Genomic DNA, 25,721 nt, shown 5'->3' on the forward strand with positions numbered 1-25,721 from the left:
AAAAAGGCAGCTCTTTTTAACCAAGCACAGCTCCACATGCAGTATCAGCAGTTTAGAGACAAAAGCCAAACTCATTACATAACCTCTATGCTGCCTATGACAGACACCCAACTGTCAGCAATCTGCCACGGCACACAAAACTCTGCCATCTTGTGCCGCATTTACTCAATGAAGAAGATCAGGACTTGTCTTTATTTAGCAGACTTTGTGTTCGGACCTTTGCAACCAAATGCAAAGTAAAAGTAAAAGAGTCTAAATGTTGCTGTATTTACCAGTATTTGTTGTGAAATACATGGGGACAATGGTTTAGGAAACAGTTTTTAGTTAAGTAGAATCCTTGTAAAACATACTGCAATAATCTCTGCTTTATTTACAACTTCGACAAATCTTCTTTTTTTTATTATTACAGTGTAGGCCTAATAATCTTAATAGCACGTGTACGTTGAATAGCATGGCATTTTCAAAGAGTGCTGCTTTTTCTGATAGCTGGAATCCTCAAAGTCAGTCTATGAGAAGCCCTGTGGCATTTCCAGCTGTATTTGAGTATTTTTGCACCTTTTGTACTTCAGTTCCTCTATCGTTACACAGCTGAGATATTACGTTGAGCTGGTCACACCTGCTTGCTGTGATTGTGTGTCCCTCTCCAGAGGGCTGCTTTGGTGTTGGCACTGCTCGGGAGTAAATGAAAGCCTAACTCCCAATCTCCTTCCATGGCGCTTTTCTGTACAATGTGTGGAAAGCTCTTGCAGAAGTATGGATTTGCGTGGGGTTCTTGTGGTCCATGTGCACTGGTAGAGGCTGAACTGAGACCTGGCTTATAGGAAATTGGAGAAGAATAATTCAGTGGTGATTCAGAGCCATGTTCTTGGTTGCATGGACATACTTTGAGGGAATGCTTCATTTTTCAACCATCTGTTTCACCTCCATTGTATCATGAGGCTGTACTGGTGCGCTTGATGACTGCTTTGTGACCTGTAGAGGGCACCACTGAGTTGTTATCTTTACAGTTTTCTTAAAGGAGAACTCCGGTCAATTTCAACTTTGAGCTCATTTTTTTGTAAATTTGGAGTGCTGTCAGTACAGAGAACAACGACAAAAATCGGTGTTGCCTACACCGTGTTATCCTCTTTTTAAAATTTGCACCCTGTTGACTTAAATGGGGCAAGTTTTTTCGGTCGAAGTCCACAGTAGTTGATTGTCGAGTTCATGCGTGTGATCATAGGTAACTAAGCACGCGCGTGAACTCGACAATCGACTACTGTGGACTTCGACCGAAAACAGGAAGTAAATACAGGTATGTGCGTTGGCTGAATTAACATCACTTTTATTCATATCTTTCACATCTACTGCAGTCAGATTCACCCGTGTTCACTCTGAAGGAATCACTCACATGGCTGTGCACTTGTAATGACACATCCAGGATGTTAAGAGGCTAAAAGCAGGTTTAAAACTTGCCCCATTTAAGTCAACAGGGTGCAAATTTTAAAAAGAGGATAACACGGTGTAGGCAACACCGATTTTTGTCGTTGTTCTCTGTACTGACAGCACTCCAAATTTACAAAAAAATGAGCTCAATGTTAACATTGACCGGAGTTCTCCTTTAATATGTGATGTTCAAATGCATGACCGATTTCCTCGCACATCCATTGTAGTTGATTCCACTTTTTTCGTCTTCTGTTGGTTTTATTAGCATTTTCTATCTTCGAGTAGTTCTTTAATGCTGGGTTCAGACGACACAATATTTTTGACGGTTATGAATCGCGATAGTCACTGTGTCAGATTCTGCGATTTTGACTCCTAAAATCTTATTGTGGACAAGACATATGTTAGACTACATGGTGAACATGATTTCACCAAGTACAACATGTTCCTGGATCAACATCTTTGTTGATCCTTGAAAAACATTCCAATCAACCAATCAGATTTGAGGTTTACAGTTTATGTCAAGTTTAGTTTCACAGCCAGGGTTAGGTGCTTCTACATCAGTGTTATTCACCTATCATTTCCCTCTGATTTTAAGGATAAGGTATGGATAGGTTTAGGTTTAGGGGTAGGGATATGGTTAGGACAACATTTTTGGAGAGAAATGTTGTTCCCGGAACATGTCCAGGAATTGCTTTCCAACCAATCATTGCTTGCTATATTTAACGATGTGCATGATGTCATAGAAAAGGCAGAAATAGCGACTGAATTCTGGAAACAAGAGCGTGAACAAACTTTGTACTGACCGGGTGGCTGAAGCACCTCCGCTATCATTCGCCAGCATTTATCTTTTTCCACCCTGTCGTGGTAGTCCCTCGTGGAAACATCATAAAGTCAGGAGTATTGTTGCCATAGCTGCACAAACCTTTCCTCAATTGTATAATTCCACCTAGCAGCACCAACACCATCATCTCTCTCTCGTTTCGCTATCGGTCAAAACGGTCAATTCTTGCCATCCATTGTCATTTACGAATTCGACCAGGATTGAAAACCACTGATTAAGGTGCAGTTTACACAACACCGTTTTCAACTAAAAATGTAAAACTTTTTATGCGTTTTGGCCATTCGTTTACACGACAACGTCGTTTTGGGGGCCTGAAAACTCAAGCTTTTGAAAACAGGATTCAAAGTGCACCCCAAAAAACGTGAATTTGTGAAAACGTTGACGTCATGCGCATGCGTATTACGTGTTCAGTCTATAGGCACGTAGTGTTTCTTTGCAAAGTGACATTGCCATCTACTGGCCTGGAATGGATAACACAGAGTTTTTTTTTCACTGATCAGTGTGAACGGGGGTCGTTTTGACAATGTTGACGTCTGTACACGGAAAACACAAAGGAAAAACTTTTCAGTTTTTAGTACATCCTTGCCTACATTTACATGCACAACTTAAGTTTGCACAACTGAATTAATTCCGATTGATGAATCTGAATGTAATGTTTACATGAACGCTAAACATGTGATCGGGTTTATATAATTTTTTCTGAATTTTCTTTTTTTTGACATGCGCACACTGCACGAATCTACAGAGTTTCCGCTGTTTGTGCATAATAACTATTCTCTTACATTGTTTTTTTATTTATGTTTTAAGCAGCAGACTTAATATTTATCCATTTCTGTTCATAATTTGGCAGCAAATGAGCATATGAACCGTTGTGCCGTGCTACTTATCATGCAGTAAAAACGCCCCTCCCCGCGCCCGCGTCTGTGGATGAGAATCCGAAACAAGGACTGGTGGGACGTTGTCCTGCTCCACTTCACAGACGCTGAGTGAAATGAGAATTTTAGGATGACGGGACACTCATTTATAAGACACTTTATTCATCAGGAAGAACAGCTCGTTCTGCGCGTCATACGTCATTACGCTATTTCTACGCCATTGCACATGCGCAGTCCTTTCAGTTTCGGTTTTCAATCCAATCAAGTGTTTACATCTCCTCTCGGTTAGATTAGAAAAGGAATAAACCACCCCTTTCAATCGGATCGAAATTTCATTCGGATCGAGCTCAATCGGATCGATTTACATGAAGGATTTTCAGTCCGATTGAGCCATCAATCCGATTACTAATGAATTATTTGGTTGCATGTAAACGTAGCCAGTGTTGTGTAAACAACTTAGAGGACTTTTGGCTGGTATTTTGTGTGTCACCAGTCACATGACTTGCTCAAACAGGGGTGTCCAGTCCTGCTCCTTGAGGGTCATTATTCTGCAGAGTTTTGCTCCAATCCTAACACACCTGAACCAGCGAATTCAGGTCATCAGGATTATTAGAAACTTACAGACAGGTGTGTTGGGGCAGATTGGCACTAAACTCTGCAGGAAACTGGCACTCCAGGAGCAGGATTGGACACCCCTACTGTAGACATTTTCAAATTTTGTATCTTTAGCCAAACAAATACTCATGTAAAAAAGCACATTTTTACTTTTAAAGTTTCTTACCTAGTTAGCAGGGTTTTTTTTTTTTTTTTTTTTTTAAGCCTCAGTTTTGCTTTGTTCCTTTTAAACGTGTTTTGACTGTGGCTGTTAAAGGCGATTTTGCACTTTATGCCACGAAGGAAGCAGCATGTAATTTTGTCCTCTATTCTCTCGTCTTTTATGTGTCCTCATTCCTGGAATTGAATCATCAGAGTGGACAGAAGCGCTTAGTGCTTTCAGTCTGGACACGAATAAAACAATTAACCAGAGATTCACAACCATTGAGGGATGCTTTGTCTTCCTTTTTGCCATTTTGTCCTCTTGGGAAACAAACAAGTAGGAGAAAGATCCAATTACCTCCTTCAAGAGAAGAGGCAATTCTCCTTAAAGTGATTGTCTCAGATCTGCCACATTAGGTTTGTTTCTTCATGGTTTGGGATGGCTAACAACCGTAATATTATCAAAGGGTTGCAAGCTTCTGCCCTGGAGTGTTTCTGTTTAGGTCTATGTGTTTTTATTTGCAATAGTCTTCTTTCGAATTTCTTGTAGAAGGCCAATGCCAAATGATGCTTCCTGGTACCTCCTGCCTGTCTGTGTACCGTACAGGAAGAGCTAACAAGACAGCGTAGGTGTAATTCGGTTATGGATTTAGCTGTGTCAAAATAATGCCATTTTTCATGTTTGTGGCAGGCCACAATTGTTTAGAAACGAATCAAAAGTAGAAATGAAGTAGTCAAATGAAAGATTCGTCTAGTTTCTCAGGGGATGAGCTAGTCATGGGCGAACAAATCTTTTAATGTGCTCTCACATTAGTGCTAATTTCAAGAAATAGCAGGAGTCTGAAAAATGCTGTTAAGAGGCGAAGAAAATGTGTGTGTGTGTGTAGAGAAAGAGGCAGAGAGAAGGAAATCTTGCGGAGAGAGAGATTAAACCAGTTTATCTCTGACTTTTCCCACATCTGGAGATAGTAGTCATGGTTATTATGGGGATTGGGACTATCCCAGAGACATTGTGCAGAGCAGCTGCAGTTCAGCAACCCCTAAATGCCTTTTCCTTTTCTCTTAGAGATGCTGCTATGTTTCTATTACTCATACAGCAATGTGGCTGTTACTAAACTAAATTCTTCTTTTATATATAGGTTTTGCTTCATTGGAGACCCAGCACATGCAGTTCCAAAATAGTTTTAGTGTACAAAACTACACAAAAATGTCATCAAAATTAAACTTCTACCAAGCAAGGTTATTTTCGTAAACAAAAACTGAAACTAAGACTAAAACTATTGGTCAAAAAAACATTTTCGTAAACTGAAATAAAATAGAAATTTCAACATAAAACAAAATGAAACAACAGTTACTGAAAAACTAACTAAAATAAAATAATAATTAGCCAAAATAAATAATAAATAAATAATTAATAAGCTCTCATCCTGTACTGAAAATCCAACCCAATCTCACGGCAATTTGTACGTATTTTACGAGGTGGCTAAATCGTACGAATTCTTACGACCTCACTCGTACGAATTCGTAAGATTTTTGCTAAATCGAACATATTTTATGAGTTGCCCTGTTCGTATGAATTCGTACGAATGAGCTACCCCTGACCCCGCCCTTAAACCTACCCATCACTGGGGTTTAGACAAATCATACGAATTTGCCACCTAATACTCACTCGTACGAATTCGTGCGTGTTTGTCGTGAGATAGCGTTGGAAAATCAAGTTTTTCCACTGGACTGTGCTACTTTATTTTTCAATGTAAACACGCGGACATGTATGACTGTTGCGCTCGCGTCTTGTGCAGCGTCTTGTGCATGACACAGCATTCTAAAACGCGGCACTCAAGTTAAAATAAGTTCAACTTTTAAAAGACGCATCTTGAGACCTTGCACTTTCGCTTTCTGTGTGAACCAGCCTTAAAGAAGCCGAAATGGCCAAATAAGTATTTCAATCACCTTATGCAAATACAGCTGTAGCCTACCTTAATTCCAGGTAAGATAACAATCTCATGTGAAACTTAATAATAAACAAGATACCACACATATGAGACCGGATACCACACTGAGCAGAAAAAAACAAATAGCATGTCTATCCCACAAATGGACATACATTTTCAGAGTAGAAGTAAACTAAATTTCTGGTCTGAATAGAACACATGAATATAAGTATATATATATATACAGTGAGGAAAATAAGTATTTGAACACCCTGCTATTTTGCAAGTTCTCCCACTTAGAAATCATGGAGGGGTCTGAACAGGTGCATGTCCACTGTGAGAGACATAATCTAAAAAAAAAAAAAAAACAGAAATCACAATGTATGATTTTTAACTATTTATTTGTATGATACAGCTGCAAATAAGTATTTGAACACCTGAGAAAATCAATGTTAATATTTGGTACAGTAGCCTTTGTTTGCAATTACAGAGGTCAAACGTTTCCTGTAGTTTTTCACCAGGTTTGCACACACTGCAGGAGGGATTTTGGCCCACTCCTCCACACAGATCTTCTCTAGATCAGTCAGGTTTCTGGGCTGTCGCTGAGAAACACGGAGTTTGAGCTCCCTCCAAAGATTCTCTATTGGGTTTAGGTCTGGAGACTGGCTAGGCCACGCCAAAACCTTGATATGCTTCTTACAGAGCCACTCCTTGGTTATCCTGGCTGTGTGTTTCGGGTCATTGTCATGTTGGAAGACCCAGCCTCGACTCATCTTCAATGCTCTAACTGAGGGAAGGAGGTTGTTCCCCAAAATCTCGCAATACATGGCCCCAGTCATCCTCTCCTTAATACAGTGCAGTCGCCCTGTCCCATGTGCAGAAAAACACCCCCAAAGCATGATGCTACCACCCCCATGCTTCACAGTAGGGATGGTGTTCTTGGGATGGTACTCATCATTCTTCTTCCTCCAAACACGTTTAGTGGAATTATGACCAAAAAGTTCTATTTTGGTCTCATCTGACCACATGACTTTCTCCCATGACTCCTCTGGATCATCCAAATGGTCATTGGCAAACTTAAGACGGGCCTTGACATGTGCTGGTTTAAGCAGGGGAACCTTCCGTGCCATGCATGATTTCAAACCATGACGTCTTAGTGTATTACCAACAGTAACCTTGGAAACGGTGGTCCCAGCTCTTTTCAGGTCATTGACCAGCTCCTCCCGTGTAGTTCTGGGCTGATTTCTCACCTTTCTTAGGATCATTGAGACCCCACGAGGTGAGATCTTGCATGGAGCCCCAGTCCGAGGGAGATTGACAGTCATGTTTAGCTTCTTCCATTTTCTAATGATTGCTCCAACAGTGGACCTTTTTTCACCAAGCTGCTTGGCAATTTCCCCGTAGCCCTTTCCAGCCTTGTGGAGGTGTACAATTTTGTCTCTAGTGTCTTTGGACAGCTCTTTGGTCTTGGCCATGTTAGTAGTTGGATTCTTACTGATTGTATGGGGTGGACAGGTGTCTTTATGCAGCTAACGACCTCAAACAGGTGCATCTAATTTAGGATAATAAATGGAGTGGAGGTGGACATTTTAAAGGCAGACTAACAGGCATTTGAGGGTCAGAATTCTAGCTGATAGACAGGTGTTCAAATACTTATTTGCTGCTGTATCATACAAATAAATAGTTAAAAAATCATACATTGTGATTATGATTATGTCTCTCACAGTGGACATGCACCTACGATGACAATTTCAGACCCCTCCATGATTTCCAAGTGGGAGAACTTGCAAAATAGCAGGGTGTTCAAATACTTATTTTCCTCACTGTATATATATATATATATATATATATATATATATATATATATATATATATATATATATATATATATATATATATAATATACAATAGACATAAAGCATAAATTGATCAATACAATGATAATAATATTTGAAAAGATTAATAATAGAAATAACTATAAAAGAATAATCATAATAATCATATGCATCTATTTTTTTTTTTTTTTTTATTATACAAAGATTTCATCTTTAATATGAATTAAAAAAAAATTATATACTATTAAGTTGCATTTGTTTGGTTCTATGTTCAATCTCAAACAATTATTTTTATTATTAAGAGGTTTGCACAAAAGTAAAATGTAAACTGCAAACATTAAACTTTGCTGAAATTAAATGTCTTTACCTGGAAGTGTTCTGTTAACTTTAAACACTAAAACTAAAACTGAAACTAAATATATAAAAACTAAATATAAATGTGTTCACAAAATAAAACTAACAAAACCATTAATGAAACTAATATAATGAAAATAATATTCAAATATATAACTAATTTAAAAATGCAAAACTATAATAACCTTGCGAGTTTGTGCCAAAATCGTTATAGTTCAATTGGACAAACATCATTTGGCGTCTAGAACAAAAGATAGAAGCGTTTTCTTCTCCTTTTTCAAAATTGATAAGTATATTTATATTTTGCTTTACAAACTGTGCAAAAATATATGCTTAATTGCATTTTATTATTGCATTTAGCATTGTTCTTTCTTGCCAACCTTTTCATAAAGTGACAGCTGAGAATGTTTTACAATATAACACTCTGCCCAACCTTGTATAATACATACAGAATATTGTTCTGATATTTCAGCTTTTTTCCCTAAGTTTAGCTTGAATATTTGGAGCTATTGAATCTTCCATTTCATAGATGTTGTTTATTAAAGAAAAAAACGAATTTTACGAGGTGGCTAATTCTACGAATTCATACAACCTCACTCGTATGAATTCGAATGAATGACCAACCCCTGACCCCACCCCTAAACCTACCCATCCTACCCGTGAGTGAGGTCATACGAATTCGTACGATTTGTCTAACCCCCAGTGATGGGTAGGTTTAGGGGCGGGGTCAGGGGTAGGTTATTCGTAGATCGTATGAATTTGTACGAATTAGCCACCTTTTACTCACTAGTATGAATTGGTCGTGAGATAGCTTTGGCTATTCCCTGTAGTGGGCCTCAATGAACTTTCAAGGGGGCTGTATAGGTGACTTAAAAATATTTAAATAAAGCAATTATTAATTGTTCAAATAAATATGAATAATATATTTAATATATTTTAATCATATATTTAAATCATTAAAAAACTTTGTTTTAATTTAAAATCTAAAAAGAATAACAGAGATTTTAATAGCTTTTTTATTGATGAGCGTATATTTCTTGAAACGTGAATCACAAAATAATTAATTACTTTAATATATCAATATTCTAAGTTTCTGTTTGAAGTCAAAGTTTGAAAACAAGCGGCTTTGTCCGAGTTACAGCAGAAATACCCAAGATATTTTGGCAAATATAGAGGGGCCTTTGAAAATTGTGATGGACAGCAGTGGTCCTTCAAATGAAAAAGGTTGAGAATTACGTTCTGCTCGACACTTTATGTCCAGGGTTCTTGCACCCATTTAAGTGGACCATACTCAATACAACAATGATAAAACAATGCAGTTTTATGAAGGAGATTTGTTCAAGCGCCATGATGGGTGTGCTGGAGTGTGATAATTCAAGAGCGGCAGGGGAGGACTGTGATTTATGGGATATCTTTTATGTGTTACGAAACTTGTTCTTTGGAAACCCCACTCCCAACAATTGATGAGTCATTTCCTTGATTGATAGTTGCCTTGCCTTAAAACTCCATGAGAGGGGCTGATGAAAGACTAATAATGTGCGTGTGTGTGTGTGTGTGTGTGTGTGTGTGTGTGTGTGTGTGTGTGTGTGTGTGTGTGTGTGTGTAGTTAAAATGGTCAATCAAGACGAGAAAAACTAAACAATCACATTTGCATTGACTTGCAAGACTATTGATTTTTAACTGATATAGGTGTAAACACAGCCTGTGAGGTCACTGAGAAAGAAGTATGAATTATGATGTTATAAATGCCATAGCCTATCTACTATAGATCTCTGAGGTGTGATGTCATTGTGCCTAGTGTGTTTCAAATGACGTAAATGTGCAGTGCTCAATTATTATAGGCCCTTTATCTATAAGAGAGCTGTTTCAGTCCCCGTCATAAAAGCTATTGATTACTCCACACTCAGAGGCTTGTGCTCAGCCATTGGATTATTGACGTCAGTTTCCACAAGGTCCTGTGGATACCAGCTCATGTTTCTAAGTTCAAGAGACTTCTGATGCACTTTGCTGTATTTTCAAGTAAATGGAAACGTGAAAGGTAGGCTGGGAATATCAGAATCAGAATCAGAAAGAACTTTATTGCCAAGTGCTTGCACACACAATGAATTTTTCTTGGTACTGAAGCTTCCAGAAGCTTCCACATACAAATACAACAACAAGAAAAAGTAATAGAATTAAGAATTAAATGCAAAATATATATATATATTTAAAAAGTATAGAGACAGGTTTTGTAAGAATAAACATATGTACAGATTATCATTGTCATGTGTCAGTGCATGTTTGGACTTTCGCTTTGTGTTTTGATTGGTTCCTGTTTTTCTTTGTTCTTTTCCCGCCGCTCCTTCGTTTCTATGGTTACTATCATTATGAGTTCATTTGTCCCAGCTGTGTATGATTAATTATCTTGTTTCTGTTTGCTATTTAAGATTCACCCTTTCTTTCGGTCTTTGTCCGATCTCTGTTGCGTTTATTTGTGTTTTCCCTGCCTGTCAGCTTGTTCCAGAGTACTATTATTAAAGTTTGAGTTTGTATCTATAATTGGAGTCTTCAGTCTGTGCATTAGGGAACCACAGTGTGACAATCATATGGCATATGTCAAAATATGGCTTTTTAAAATAAATATGGCCTTCTGTATGGTTGATCTTAATCCAGTTTACAGCAGTTGCTGCATGATAGCTAGTTTCTAACTGATCGAAGATATCTTTACCATGTAAAAGACAATTATTGAAAGTAAAGTAAAACTATTATTATCAATATTGACAATAGTTTTTTCAATAGGATTTTTTGGTAACACTTTATTTTACAGTGTCCTTGTTATGTTACATGTACCTACCATAGTAATAACAGTAAATTATGCATAATTACATGCAACTAACCCTCAACCAAATCTTAATCCTAACCCTAACCCTATAGTAAGTACATGTAGTTGCTTAATATTACTCAGTACTTAAATATGTAATTACACTGTAACAATGACACCTTAAAATGTAAAGTGTAGAAAGTTCAAAAAACAGCATTTCTGTATCATCATAAATGGCTTTATTGCCACTTTTGATCAATATGATGCATCTTTGCTGAATAAAATTATCAAGTATTATCATATCTTTAGATGTTGGTTGAGTCAGTGTTGCTGTGTTGGGATGCTCAAATAGCACTACAGTGTTTTTGTTTGTTTTTTACAGTAAATGACACTTGTCACCTTTAAAATGTTAGTTAGCATAATATTTCAGTCTGTTTATGATAAACAAATCAAGCCCAGTGAGAGGACCTGGTTTATAGCGGCCAAGAACGCCCTGCCCGTGCCAGAGCCGCCCCTCCCACTGCAAGCTGTTTGCAGGATGCTCTATCTGGAGGTATTCCCTCCACACTCACACCAGCTCCAGAGCTGAAACACTACACCCTACTGAAGCGGCCAGACACTCACACATGGGACTGCATGGGGAAACACTTACGAAAGCGTTTTACAAAGCAAAATGAGGGAGTATTGTTTTTAGATTACTACCGGTGGGTTTTAGATTCTTACTACTGACATAAACTTATGTAATAATTTTTATTCTCCACAGTAGTTTTAGTAGGTTATGAGTCACATAGGCCTCTGGCTATGGCCGCTTTTAACTGCAAATGCACTGCTGCTATTAAAATTTATTAGATTACAGATCTGTAACTACTCTCATGAAATGTATTTAATTGCCTCCTGGTATGAACAAAAACGTCTAGAGCAGAAAATTCTCCTTTTTGGAAATGTTGCTTCATTTAAATTTTAACTATTCAAATGTCTGTATCTGATTAAATATGGTGAGGATTCATTGTGAATCATTTAGCGCAAGCTCTCAGGAAGCAGAGAGGTTGAGGTTGAAAATTCAGCTGTCGCAAGATGTTTGTTCGCTCATTTTGGCTTTGATCTAAATCAGGGAGTCCCAAACTGTTTTGTCAGCCGAACCACTTAGATGTAAAATATTTTCTTTTAGAACCCCTGAGATTTTAAATTAATATTTTGTCTGAGCCATAGCCATGTGGGCAAGTGCTCTGACGTATGGTGCGGTTGCACTTTGGGTGATCTGAGTTCGAGTCCCGGCTCCAGGTCCAATTCCCCTCTGTTCTCTCTCATGATTTACTGTCTGTCCTCCTACTGTCCTGTCTCCTAAGTTGCTGTTTGGATTTAAGTAGCCAAAAATGGATGCACCTCTTGATGGAAGTAACATCACAACATTTATTTGCTTCAAGAAGTGCATCAATTTTAGGTCAAGATCTTGACAATGCAAGACTCCAGCACTCTGTAAAGTCTCCTTCGGCACATTCCAAAGACTTTTAGTGAGTTTATGGTCTGGACTCAGAGGTGCCAATTCATGTGTGAAAATGATTCTTCATACTCCCTCTCAATCATTCTTTCACAATTTGAGCCTGATGAATCTTGACATTGTCATCCTGGAATATTGCCATGATGTGTCTTTCTACATGGTTGTTTAAGAAATGAAAAGCTACACACTCCATCAGTTAGGGTTAGAAGAACTGTTGCTAAACATTTAACATGCGAGAAACATAATAATCACAGCAATAATGATCCAGTCATAGACTCACTCCTAAGTATTTGCCTATTTAAATCCAAACAGCAGTGTATATATAGACTTATTTTGATACAAACATTGTAAAATCCTTGAGCTTTTATTTTGGCAGAATACTGGTGAAATGCTGTAAATTTCTATTCACAGAAATGCATCTGATTTGATAACTGCACCAAGCTATATCACATTTTATTTCGATTAATCATGCAGCCACATTTATTTATTTTATTTTGACACTCTATTTAATTGTTAGCTTTTCATCAACGCACAAACCCCCGTTTCGGAAACCCAGATCTAGATCATGATCAATGAGGAATAGTGTTAAAGATAACAGGTTTTCACACTGCCTCTGCAGAGGCCGGTCTATTGTCCTTGTGAGGAGACAGAACGAGTTGAATGACGAGCTCCATCCGGTCTCGGCTACGCTTCAGGACAAAATTCACTTGGGGTCCAAGCTGAGGTCACCAGTGTGTGTAATAGATCCAGAATCAGTCAATACTCTGTGGTCACTGAAGGGCTAGTCCCTGAAAGCATCTTACTTCGATCACTTACATCTGGTGGCTGGTCACTATACTGTAGCTTCTACAAAGGCTGTTTTGCACCGTTCGAATGTCTTTATGCTCAAGAAATGTAGTGCTCAAGAAATGGTAGCGTACATCTGTATTTTCTGATGTAGTCTGTCAATGTTGAGACACTTGAGTGTAGCAGTTACCACAGGCCATGTTTTGACACTTTTGAGCACTTGTAAGTGTATTTGCTTCATGAAAGAGAACTGTGAATATTTGAAACCATTCCAAGATTCTGCTTCTAAAAGAATCCAAGTCTCCCCGTAAATGTAAATAATCTTGTGCTTGTGTTTGTGGCAAATATTGACAGTGTGTAAGGATCAAACGATCCGGCTCTCACTGTGAACTAGGTGGAGGACTGGAAAAGGCCATACCTTTCTCTCCTGCTTAGAGTGATTGAGGCGTTATTGATTTCATTTTCATCAGCTCTGAAGGAGGCAGACACACTTAAGGGAGATGGGTAATTTTTTGTGACACGTAATAAAGGCCTTGCGAGTCTCCAGCTGTCGATCTCCAGGGTGGCCGAGACTGAAATCACAGTGGACCAACACAGACTACAGGCAAACCATGAATACGCCTCCCGTGCTGATTTACTCTGGTGTGCATTAACACTTACATCAGCGATGAATGTTGGGGAACGCTAGTTAAACCCTGGAATTGTCTACTGTACGTCTTTGTCTCATTACATTTACCTCACGGCTATCGTTTTATTTTCAGTCACAAATAATGAGGGGGTTTTGAGCACTTCAGTGCTTTCATTAGCTGCGGGAAAAAAAAATTGAGGTTGACGAAACTGTTTGATGCAGCAAAATGGTATGATGAATATGTTAAATTATAGGTTGAATGTCTGTATGATGAAGAATTTTCAGAGCTCTTCAAATGGTGAAATGGCTTTTGTGACATTTTAGATGTGACTGTAAGGTCACAGAGTTGAAACTCATTATTTAGTGTTTTTACAGTCAATATTTGGTCTTTATATGTTGATCTTTGGTATTGACTGATAATTGTTCCTGTGTGTGACTAATCCAAGTGGTCACTTTGCCTAGTTTCAATTCTAGTCCAAAATGGATAGAGCGCATTTTTTGTTTTCAGATATTTTTGTGACTTTGGAGAATATGTTGCATAATTTAAACATTTGTTTAAGAAAATGACTAGTAAAAATCAAGCAAACATTCAGTTTAAGATGGTTGCTGTGTTTTGGAACATGGTGGTTAGGTTGGAGCTGGTCCAAGCTGGATTATGTGTTAATCATTAAGTGTGGACCTGGTTTACCTGGAAGACTATATTCATCATGGGCTCAGCTTGAAAAAACTGGTCATATACCAGCTTAAGGTAGACATGTGGTTATGAAACACAGTAGCTTGGTGGTTCTAGATGATTCTAATCAGCTTGATCAAATTTTCTACCAGCTCAACCACATCTCTACCATCTGCTAGTACAGCTGCTACACTTAATATTTGACCAAATGACAAACAATCAGAATGCATCATAAGCCACCTAGGTTTTTACAGCAGACTATGCTATATGTTAATCAAGTTTTCCCATTTTAATTGTTTTGAAGTTTTGTTTTGGTGAGCTAATAAAATGTTAAAACTCAGTCGAATCAATATTTTGTGTACAGTTATTTAATTATACCATCCAGTATCATGGACTCGCTCTCTCTTGTTTCATACAAGCGCAGCTGCTGCCATTTTGTGACTATTGTATTATAGGATAACAAACAGGTACGATTTTAAAACAGTTTAATCTGAAATCAATATATCTTATCTCCATAATTATTTATGTGACTAAATTCTGTGTAATAAGTGGTATGACTGTATAACGTATCCCTTAAATGTCCGTCTAGTTTGAACTTACCGCGCTAGCAACTGCTCTCTCCATGGAAGCTTTGCGTTTAAAGAGCTAATAAAATATTTAGACTCAGATCAATATTTTGTGTCTAATTATTTACTTATGTGGCAAGTAGCCGTGTAATAAGTGGGATAATGTACATCAACAACAGCCGGCTGGATGTGCATTATCCCTTACATAAACTATACAAAGCTCTGTCATGAAACTGTAGATGGCGCAGGTTGATAGTCCTTAACTTAATCTGCTTGCAATCACATCATTTTCTATAGGGCACAGCTGATTGGTTCCGGCTGTATCAGTATCCAATCAGCTCGCTGCTCAACCTTCAAATACTTGGTCAGCATTTGCCTTAGCAGAGCAGTGTGCTTTCAGAAACCCTCCTCCTTCCCCAGCTCCACCTGTATAGATCTGCTTGGCAAAAAAAATTTTTTTTTTTTACATTATCATGTTCATGGTTCTCTAATATTAGTTAATGGTGAAATTACATGCAAGTAAACAGATAAAATGATCAGAGAATATTTTATTATTATTATTAAATACAAATAATTAAAAAATAGCTATGGTTCAGTAGTACTGACACACTGATTATTTTGTTATTTTTAATACACAGCTCCCTGAAATTCTTGGTTCTGATTGGTCAATCATGGCATTCTCTACTCGGATATGTTTTTGTAATAACACTAACCTGTATAAAGCTGAACATTGTCCCAGTCTTGTGTGCTAGTGTCATGTCTCTCATGTCACTCTGCATCTCCATACATTTATTTACTAGGCAAGTTGTCATGTAATAAGTGGAATAATGTACAGTGAGTTTATTTAGCAATAATGACAGCTGACTGTACATTATCCCTTACATATAAGTCCACGGCAATTCTCACGCCCTATCTTTATGGCTTTCCTCTGTCTTTCATTCTCTCTGCTGCAACATATTGTGAACAGCAAAACCTCTGCAGCACCCCTCTTTATAAATTCATTCAATCGCTCCATTTTCCCTCCTCTGTCCAGAGAGCCGTTCAGTATTGTATTTTACAGTCTCACAGACTACATTTCGGTGAAAAACAACAGGGTGTTTTGAGGTCAGAGAGTCTGATGAGGACGGCATGGCAGTGTTTCATATTGACCCGAGCTGATTACCCCACAGCGCAAGAGACGGAGACATGAGAAAAAAGAAGCGGGATGTATGCAGAGCTGTGTGAGCAGCATCTCCAATCAGGCAGCTTAGGAAGAGGATGGAATGGGGAGGGTGGGGGAAGGAAAACGGAGAGAGAGAGGGAAAGGGTGTGTGTATTTGAGAGGGGGGGGGGGGGGGGATTTCTCTGTGGGAGAGAGAAAGTGGCAGAGAAAGCGCACAGAAGGAGGGGAGGGGTGTATGTGTGTGTTCACTGGAGTGTGTGTGTGTGTAGTGCTGCAGTAACGAGTGGAGAGGGGGAATGACTGCAGTTTCTCGGGCTGATGGAAGAGCACGAGCAGGAGACATCCACGCGCCGCTGATACGTTAACCCTTAAGTGCCTCGCTGGTGTATGGCCCAGACGCTCATTGAGGATTAGGACCGAGGAGATCACTGCAGTCAGGTGTGTGGTTTATCAATGTGTTTTATTCTCAGAGGTGCTGCAAAATGGGATAATCCGGATACGGGAAGGTGGGCTGTGCTGTGCTGGATTCTGGAAAGATTGCCCAGGGCACTAGATGGTTATGACTTAATCGTGCAACGGAGAGGGAAGCCCGTTCGAGAGTGGCCTCGCTGAATACTAGAGTACTGCAGTGTGATTCATACATATGTTAGTCTTGGGTAACTCTTCTAAAGCATCTTTAATAGGTTGAGTCTGAAGAAAAGTGATCTCTAAAGTGATCCCTAGTGATGCTTAAAGATGTTTGTTTGGAAGGGCTGCAATGGTCCCGAGCTTGGAGTGTTTGTCCCAGTCGGCGCGTCTCTATCAGCTTTTATCGGTTAGTTTAGTTGAACTTGTATTGCACACTGATCTCGGGTCAGCTTTCTGTCACACCTCACAAAGGCTGGAGTCACAGACCCCTCACGGAAAGCTGGTCCCGGAACAGTGCGCAAGGGCAAAGTCAGCCGAGAGCTGTCGGCTGGTGGGTGTTTACTCCGTCCGTCAATGGGAGCTGGTCTCTTTCCTGGAGAGTTTCCAAAGGTCAGTCCCACTGACAGCTGCCGTGTTTCCCCGGAGGGGCAATGGGAACGACACCCTCCTCTCCACCACCGAACAGCGGCAAGACAATATGCTGCGCCTCGTTGGTACAGCTGCCATAAGAGCGGATCACAGGGAGAGACCACAGACAATGGTGTGCATTAAAAGAGCTCTGCGGTGCAGCAGAGAGAGGCTGGAAACAGAATACATGCTGCTTGCTTTCGTTTAAATGCACTTTTCAATCTTGGGTTCTGCAAAAACACTTCAGAAAAAACTTGATGATCACCATTATTCTCAAACATAAAAATTCTCTTAATATATTTCCATAGTGGATAATTCAGCATTTTTTTTCCTTTCTCAAATATTCTCAGATTGAACTGGTTTTACATTTCCTGTCACAATGATTGCTATTGTGTTTCTGCTTAACGCTTGAGTTGGTGGTTATATTGGATGCTAGAAGTGTCAGTTTGACTCAGTGGAATGAAAAGTGAACTTCCTTAGATGCTCGGCAGCTCTTTCTCTCTCTCTCTCTCTCTCTCTCTCTCTCTCTCTCTCTCTCTCTGGAAAGCATTTTTTCTCTCTCTCTTGGGATTCTCCTGCAGAGGACTGGGGATCACAAGGAAGGGACATTCTCAAGGACAAATGCTGTGTCATCAAGGCTTCAGACCTTGAGCTCGAGTACAGTACAGTGTGGCATTGAGCTTAGATATATAAGGGATGTGTTGAGTGTATTTGTGCGTTGTAGCTTGTCTGATCACTCTGGTTGCAGGCATCGAAGCGGTTGGGTTGTTTTTGCTTCTTTTTAGGGTGCTTGTGTTAAGTGTGTATGTTCATATGTGTTTGAAGGATTAGCCATCATATAAGAAATCTGCATGTTCAGTTATTACTGATGCTACAGAGGAACGTGAGAACATCACAAAATTCCTTAGAAACAATACAGTAGAATCAAATGAGATAAACATTGGTGTTCAGTTAGAGCTATACATTTAATGTAGATACATCAGCTCGGATAATTTGGTCTTTCTATTTAAAGGGATGGTTCGGAGTAAAATCAACCTAGGGTCCTTTGCACCATGACCTCGAGCCAAACACCCCCCCCCCCCCTTTTCCCCCTTGGTCGAACATTATTAAAGTTAGAGCTTATTTAGCGATATCAGCCGAATGGCTTAGTGCAGGCGCAAATGGATCCAAGGATGTATCTCGTAAATTACCCCACTAATAATAGGTTTTGTACTCATAAAACGAGGCATTGGAAAGTTTGTAAGTACATCAGGAGTTTATTTAAATAACACTTGCCTGACGGCTCATGCTACTGCCAACCCGGACGTCGAGGTCACTTCCGTGATTTGGGAAAAGCATAAGGATGTAGTGTAATGACGCCCAGTTCCAGAAATGCACTAATATTTTGTTGGTAGTACCAGTTTGCAACAATTATTAGTTAACACTATGTTGTCAACGCTTCAGAAAAAAATAATAATTCGTCGTTACACTACATCCTTATGCATCGCTTTCTGCCAGGACTTTTACGTGCTTTTCCCAAATCACGGAAGTGACGTCGACGTCCAGGTTAGCAGTAGCATGAGCCGTCAGGCAAGTGTCATTTAAATAAACTCCTGATGTACTTACAAACTTTCCAATGCCTCGTTTTATGAGTACAGAACCTATTTGTACTACTGTATAAGTTTGGTACCCTTCTGGGCATTATTAGTGGGGTAATTTACGAGATACATCCTTGGATCCATTAGAGCCTGTACTAAGCCATCCGGCTGATATCTCTAAATAAGCTCTAACTTTAATAAAAGGGGGGGGGGGGGGGGGGGGGGGGGGGGGTTTGAGGTCATGGTGCAAAGGACCCTAGGTTGATTTTACTCTGAACCATCCCTTTAAGTTTACACTGATATTTCAGAGTTCTGAATATCGTTGAGATCTGAAACTGCCAGAGGAGACACAAGGGAGATAATTATAAGGTCCTTTTCTCATTTTTATCCATTGTCTCTGAAGTCTGTTTTACTTACAGTATCTCGGAAGTTCAGAAATTAAATGTCCAATGAATAGCTATAAAATGTTAATGCACTATAGTCATAACATAGTATTGTGCAAGGAACTCTAATTAATCCATAATCTGCCCCTGTAATCATAATTTGTGTGAAAAGAAATACAATTTTGCTGGTGTTTTACTGTCAGTACAACACTGATTTCAGCTGGAAACTGCAGTGAATTGTGTATATAGGTACATTTTTGGAGTTGAACATGAGGAATGTTTATCCAATGATTTTTCTATGATGATAAAGATAGAATGTCAAGTAAACTTTTCCCTTCATCTATATTTTATGGTGTCTGTCAGCGGATTGGTAACTAATGTATTAAAAATAACTAGTATCATCATTTAAAAAATGAAAACAGTATATTCCCAGTATGCAGCTGACCAATAATAAATATGAGAGAAATCATAAAAGCTAGTGTCATTTATCATCATGGACACTTGTTCCCATCTGGTCTCGCATAACAGTTTTGCGTTATGATGAATTACACTCGATAAGACACAAGTGATGGTCAGTACTACAATGGATCGTAGCTTTTAATGGCAGGAGAACATTATTTATAAGTTGCCCTGTGGGATTGTGTTAGAGAGGTCAATTCAGACAGAAAAAAAGGGCAAAATCACTGTGGAATACCCCTCTCTACTTCTTTATGAGGAGAAATGCCTCCTTTCGGGATATAGCTCATTAGTTTGGGAACCATCACGGCCGTGTCCTTATTGACAGTGTTCTGTCTCAGACTCAATCAAGAAATTAGTGTTCTTACAAAGTTATCATACTTGCCCTCATTCGCTCAAACCCTGTGATTCTTTTGTTTGTAGATCAAAAAAAAAGATTTTTAGCAGAATGTCAAAGCTGCTTCTTACCCTTACATGGTTCTGAAGCTGCATAAATATTACAAGTGTTCAGGAGCCATAAAATAGTGTTTTGCATGCAGGTGTCCCGACCTGGTTTGTTCATCCAAAAGTATAAATGCTGACATTGTCTACTCAGCTTCATGTCATTCAAAACCTGTATGACTTTCTGTTCTCTGTCGGACACAAATGAGAGATTTTATAGTATCTTGCTGTTTTGTCCATACATAGTCAATGGGGTCCAAAAGTTTAAAGCTAGAAGTTGGACATAAAGAAGACATAAAAGTAGTCCAGTGGTTTAATCAAAGTATTCTGCGGTAATGCGATCACTTTATGACATCATGACAAGTCACGTGACACGCAAGAACCAATGAGCTTAACAGTGTTGTACCCCATTAGACTTTAATTGTATGGACAAAAACTGCTGAAAGATTCTTCAGTTACACTTTGCAATCTCATTTGAAGAAAAGTAATTTGAAGTCAAGTCATGTTAATAATCTAAGTCAGAATTTACTTTTAAACATTTGGCAAACCCGCTATCCAAAGCATTTTTATGAACACACATTTCCTGGGAATAGAATTTCCTGTTCCATTGGTAACACCATACTCTAATTCAGAGGTGGACAAAGTACACAACTTCCTTACTTGAGTGAAAGTACAGATACTACTGGTCAAATATTACAAGTAAAAGTTGTAAAGACAGATTTTTACTTAAGTAAAAGTACAGAAGTACTCGTTTTTAAAAGTACTTAAGTAAAAAGTAAATGTCAATGCATTGTTTTATTATTGTTGCATTGTTGTACGTACTACTTACAGTACCTTATGCCTCTGAATCTATGCCTGCCTACCTACCCTCATATCAATATCAAATTTATATCTAGAACACAGTTCCATGTACTTTCCATTGGTAACACCATACTCTAAGTAGTCTACCACCAAACCAGCACTAACCATACTAATTCTGCATCAGCTTAGGTAGAGCCTTAGCTCCTACCCAGAAGTTGTACCTCAGATGTGGCCATATCTGCATCAGGGATATCCATCCATGAGTAGAGGAAGCCAGTGTGAAACTAGCGTATTTGGCTAATGTGTATCTCTGAAAAGAGGGTGTGGTTGTGCGCTTGTTCGTCACGGTGCAGTGAAGCCGTATTGCCCTCCGTAAAAACAGCTGCTTAATTGAAGAGCCATAGCGGTGACAATAAACTGAAACATTAAATTCGTAATTAATGAGGAACATCAGCTTTATCTTGAGGATAAAGCACTGAGGCTAAAACAAGCCCATGAAACTTGTTAAAAGGAGTCCACCCAGAGCTATATTAGGGGGGTGGTTTGTGAAAATGTTTGTTGTACAACAGTAATTTTCAGTAATTTGTAATTTGTTGTTACAAATTAGTTTGAGTATAAGTCATACACTGATTTGAAATTAGTATGTGTGACATTTCAGTTGTAATCTACAAATATGAGAGCTGATTTAGTATATGTGATGTGAGCAGTCGTTTTATAGTCTTTGAATAGTTTCCACCCTCGCATTTGTTTGTGTGTCCAGCTTCGACCCAAGGGCCACAAAAAAACTCATTAAATGGCAAGCAGAGCGGTCTGGAGCCGCTGGGATGTGCGGGGAACACTCATTTTCATCTCACTGAGCTCAATCAGATGCCGTTCAGGCGGAAATGTTCAACCATCAGTAATGAAATGCCTAAGGACAAGATCTGTTTTTAATATGGGCGTGCGTTTGAAGATAAATGGTAGGAACATCCCTTAACCTACCAGAGTTAAGCGATTAGAAAAAACACTAATGTGTTTAGCAATTTCAGTTGTGATTGAATGTTGAATATGTTGTATGATGCATGTTTTCATTTTTTCAGTATTTTATGTCAGTTTTTTTTAACTTAAATTGATAGTTACGCATGAAAAATACATTTGGCAGAATGCATAGATACTGTAATTTTGAATGGCCAAAAGATGGATTACAAGAACATTTACCTATGTGTGAATGGCCCCTTAATTCCTTAAAATTACAGAGAACCTTCTGTGTGAATGCAAGCTAGGAATTTGATCCTGGTATCAGACCCTTGTAACAATTCCGGAACGCATCTACGTGTGAGATAGGAGCCGATGTCATATAGATTCTTCACAAGTCTTGACATCATAATTTCACTTTGGACTGTCCAAGAAAGTTAAATTTTTTCCAGAATCTCAAAGGGGTTTCCACAGACTTTAAATGCCACTTTTATTTGTATATTCAAAGATTTCATCTGCCACAATAATGTAATGTTATTAAATTACCATAGTCAACTATCTCATCAAATTTATGTGGCTAGTTGTGATTAATTCAATTAAACAATTGGCATATCATCCAATTAATTAAATTAAAGTTTGTAATCCAGTCATAATGAAAACTCTTACTAAACACTGATCAGCAGTAACAGAACAAAAAGTAAAGATGAAATCATGCAGTTGGCCTTGCTGGAGAACAAGGAGTTTTCAGCCAGTGCATGTCCTCATGTCCGAGTGTGTGATGTCCTGACTGTCTAGTACGTGTTCACTGTCTCAGACGGTTTGTTTTTTACAGCGGGACTTCCTGTTCCTGCATCCTCTGGCATTATGTGGTGAGCTGTAGGATCTTGATATTAAGCCCTTGTGTACTATTGGGACTACAGTATAGATTATTCTCATTCTTCTTGCGTTTGACAGTAATGGCATACAGAATGGTTATAGTTTCCATTAATTCTTTGTCACTTTGTGTTTCGGCTGATAGTTGGTCTGTGTTCAGCTTTCTGTTTCTGTCGTATTTGCTTGCTGTCGTTGCTATTTGTGACTGTGCTGCTGAGGTACAGAAATATAGTCTGCAGTCACAGCTATATTGAAAAGAAAAAAATCTGTTTTGTAATCAGTATCTTTGTCTTGTTCTCTTGGAAAAAATATCTAAGCATCCTTATGAAAAGATACATTTATTTTTAAATAAAAATGTGCAAGATATTAAGACCTATGTACATAGTTTAATCCTTTTTTTTTAACAATAAAAAAAATGTCAACGGGTAAGACAAATGAAGATTTATTCTCTGAAAATTAGTTTTATTGTATTTAAACACTCTTCAGTAAATGTATATGTCACGTCTGTTATAGATTTTTTGTTCATGTTTTCATGTCTTTTATTTTGAAGTTCTCATGTTTCCTGTCATGTGCTTCCTTTGCTTCATGTGTTTTGTTCTGGGCTGCGTTTCCCAAAAGCATCGTAAGCCTAAGTCTCGCATACTCTCTTGAGTATGTCCTTATTTTGAATAATTATTTCACGACCGCTAAAAAAGTGTGTTCTATATAGTATGAGTGTGTGTAGTGTAATCTGGATGTACTACATTCGCCATGTTGTCATTATCACGTGATCTACCAGCGTCAGTTGCATCGCTTCACTGCCATTCACAAATCCTCTCCTGTGGCCTCATGGGATAGTAAAGTGTTCATCGTACACTTCAGGATCTCGTCAGAAGTAGTAGGTCATCCGAGTACTTTTTGCCTACACTTTTATGAATACTATGAATTCTGACATAATTCTTTTTTTTTTTTGGTCATGTACTGTTTTTCGCCTAGTATGGAAGTATGCGATTTCGGATGCAGCCCTTGTGTATGTTGCTCTTGTGTTCCCATTGTCTCTTGTCTAGCTTTGTTCATGACATCAATTTATCAATAAACTGCACATGGGTTCAACTCTGTTAGCCTTCAGTGGACTATCCGTTACAATATCCTGTTTTAAAGGTCCCATGACATGGATTATTTTATTATTTTATAATGTTTCCTGGGGTGCCCTTATAATGTTAGTATGTTTTTAAGATCAAAAATTTTAATAATTTAGAAATAAAAGGCATTTTTCCTAGCCTGATTTTAGCCTCTGATTTGAACGCTCTGTTTGAAGGGGCGTGTCTGCTGTGAGACTTCAGTGTAAACACCCACTGCTGTGATTGGCTGACATGCTTGCATATGAAATAGCTAGCATTACATGTGGAACTCTCTCGAATACTTTTACTATTACAGCTATTATATGTTTTTACTATTACAGCTATCGAGATTAACGAATCGTGAGAAGTTTTTTAAGTATTTAGATATATTCCTATCACATAAAAGGTTGCAGTGATGAGCATTGAGCAGATGACAGCCTGTTGATCACGTGAATGAAGATCTTATCATTGCAACGCAGTTTCTGCACTCTCACTAATGATTTCACCAATGCAAACATGAGGTAAGTACAGTAAGAGCTTCGTTGTGCAGTGTAACAGCGTCATTGATTTCATAACGAGTTTTGCCAAGTGTCCAGATAAACTCGCGCTGTGTGATTGACAGCTTGGGCGACTGGAAAGGGATTGTTCTTTGATCGCTTTCTGTATATATTTTAATCACAGTTTAAATAAGATTATTTTCATCCTACCAAGAGAAACGATGTGAAGTTGATATTTTAGTCACTGGCTTGACTTACTGATGCATAAACAGTATAGAACGATTTTGAGAGAAAGATTATCTGTCTGAACTTGAACAATTACACATCAAAAATTCACATAACCCACTGGTTCTTCAGAGGCTCGGATGAAGGAACTAAAAAAATACTTTTGTGTTCATTTGTACATCCAAACACTAAGCAACTGCCTTGCTTCGCTCGTTTGCAAGCCATGATGTCTCTCGAGAAAAAAACAATATCGCGCTCGCGCAGCTCATTTTCTCATGGGCGGGCCAAATTCTCTTTGCGGGCAAAGAAGGGAAAGGGGAGGTGACCTTTCCCCTTATGACGACATAAGGGGAAGATTTCTAGATTCGCCCGTCTGAGCTTTCATTTTCTCAAAAATACCCAGGGCTTGGTTTACACCTATCAAAATGTCTAGCCACTGGGGGACCACAGGCAGGCTAGGTGAACTCATATTAATGTTAAAAATTTTCATGTCATAGGACCTTTAAGGATGATTTTCTATCACTATTGTGTGTCTTTTTTGCCAACAAGCGACGTCTTAGTATCAACTAAACTCAAATGTGTTAACTCATTTCTCATTTTCTAATTGGTGTTATGGTGTCATGTCTACTAATTCATCAGGCAACAGTTTGTGTCAAGAAAAAGTTCACGGTGACAATCATTCATAGCATGACAGCGAGGTGTAGCAATGAGATGCTCATGAAACGAGACGCTAAAAAAAGTGTGCTGCAGGTTCTTGACTGACTTGACCAAAATGACCTTCTCTACTGGAAATCAAGGCAAAAATACTGAGCACTGTGCTTTGAAAATTAAACCCCCTTTTAGATTTGTAAAAAAAAACACTAAAGGTATGATGTTTTACAATGGTATTTTGAGTACCTTGCATTACATAATAAGCAAATAATTGGTTTGTATTAGAATTCAGTCCAAAAACGTCACGCTTATGCTGTGGAACTAAACTTCCCTTTATACTCCTTTATGCTTTTTGACTATTTGTTTGTCACTCTTTCGCTGTCTCTTCCTCTGTTTTTTATTTCTCTCTCTCTCTCTTTTCTCTTTTTACAGTTCAAAAAGCAATAAGCCTATACAGCTCGTTTAAATGGTACTTTTGCCATATTTAAATGATTAAATACACATTCAGCCCTGTCTGTCATTCTCAGTACATAATTACTGGTGTTTGGCAGTGCAAGCATCACTATTATTAATATTATTACTCATACAAAAGGCCAGA

The 25,721-nt window shown here is 38.5% G+C and overlaps 1 protein-coding gene across 4 annotated transcripts in view; it reads left to right on the plus strand.

The window, feature by feature from the left end:
• Positions 1-25,721, plus strand: part of syt2a (synaptotagmin IIa) — a 99,917-nt gene that overhangs the window by 30,476 nt on the left and 43,720 nt on the right. For 2 of the 4 annotated variants that reach the window (XM_084097956.1, XM_084097958.1), the window contains exon 1: positions 16,378-16,568. The exons of the other annotated variants lie outside the window; for them this stretch is intronic. The gene's annotated coding sequence lies outside the window, so the exon portion shown is untranslated. Of the gene's footprint in view, positions 1-16,377; positions 16,569-25,721 lie in introns of those variants that run through there. 4 annotated transcript variants of the gene reach the window in all.

The sequence above is a fragment of the Abramis brama genome (genome assembly GCF_963993115.1).
Source record: "Abramis brama genome assembly, chromosome: 22".
Classification (NCBI taxonomy): Eukaryota; Metazoa; Chordata; class Actinopteri; order Cypriniformes; family Leuciscidae; genus Abramis; species Abramis brama.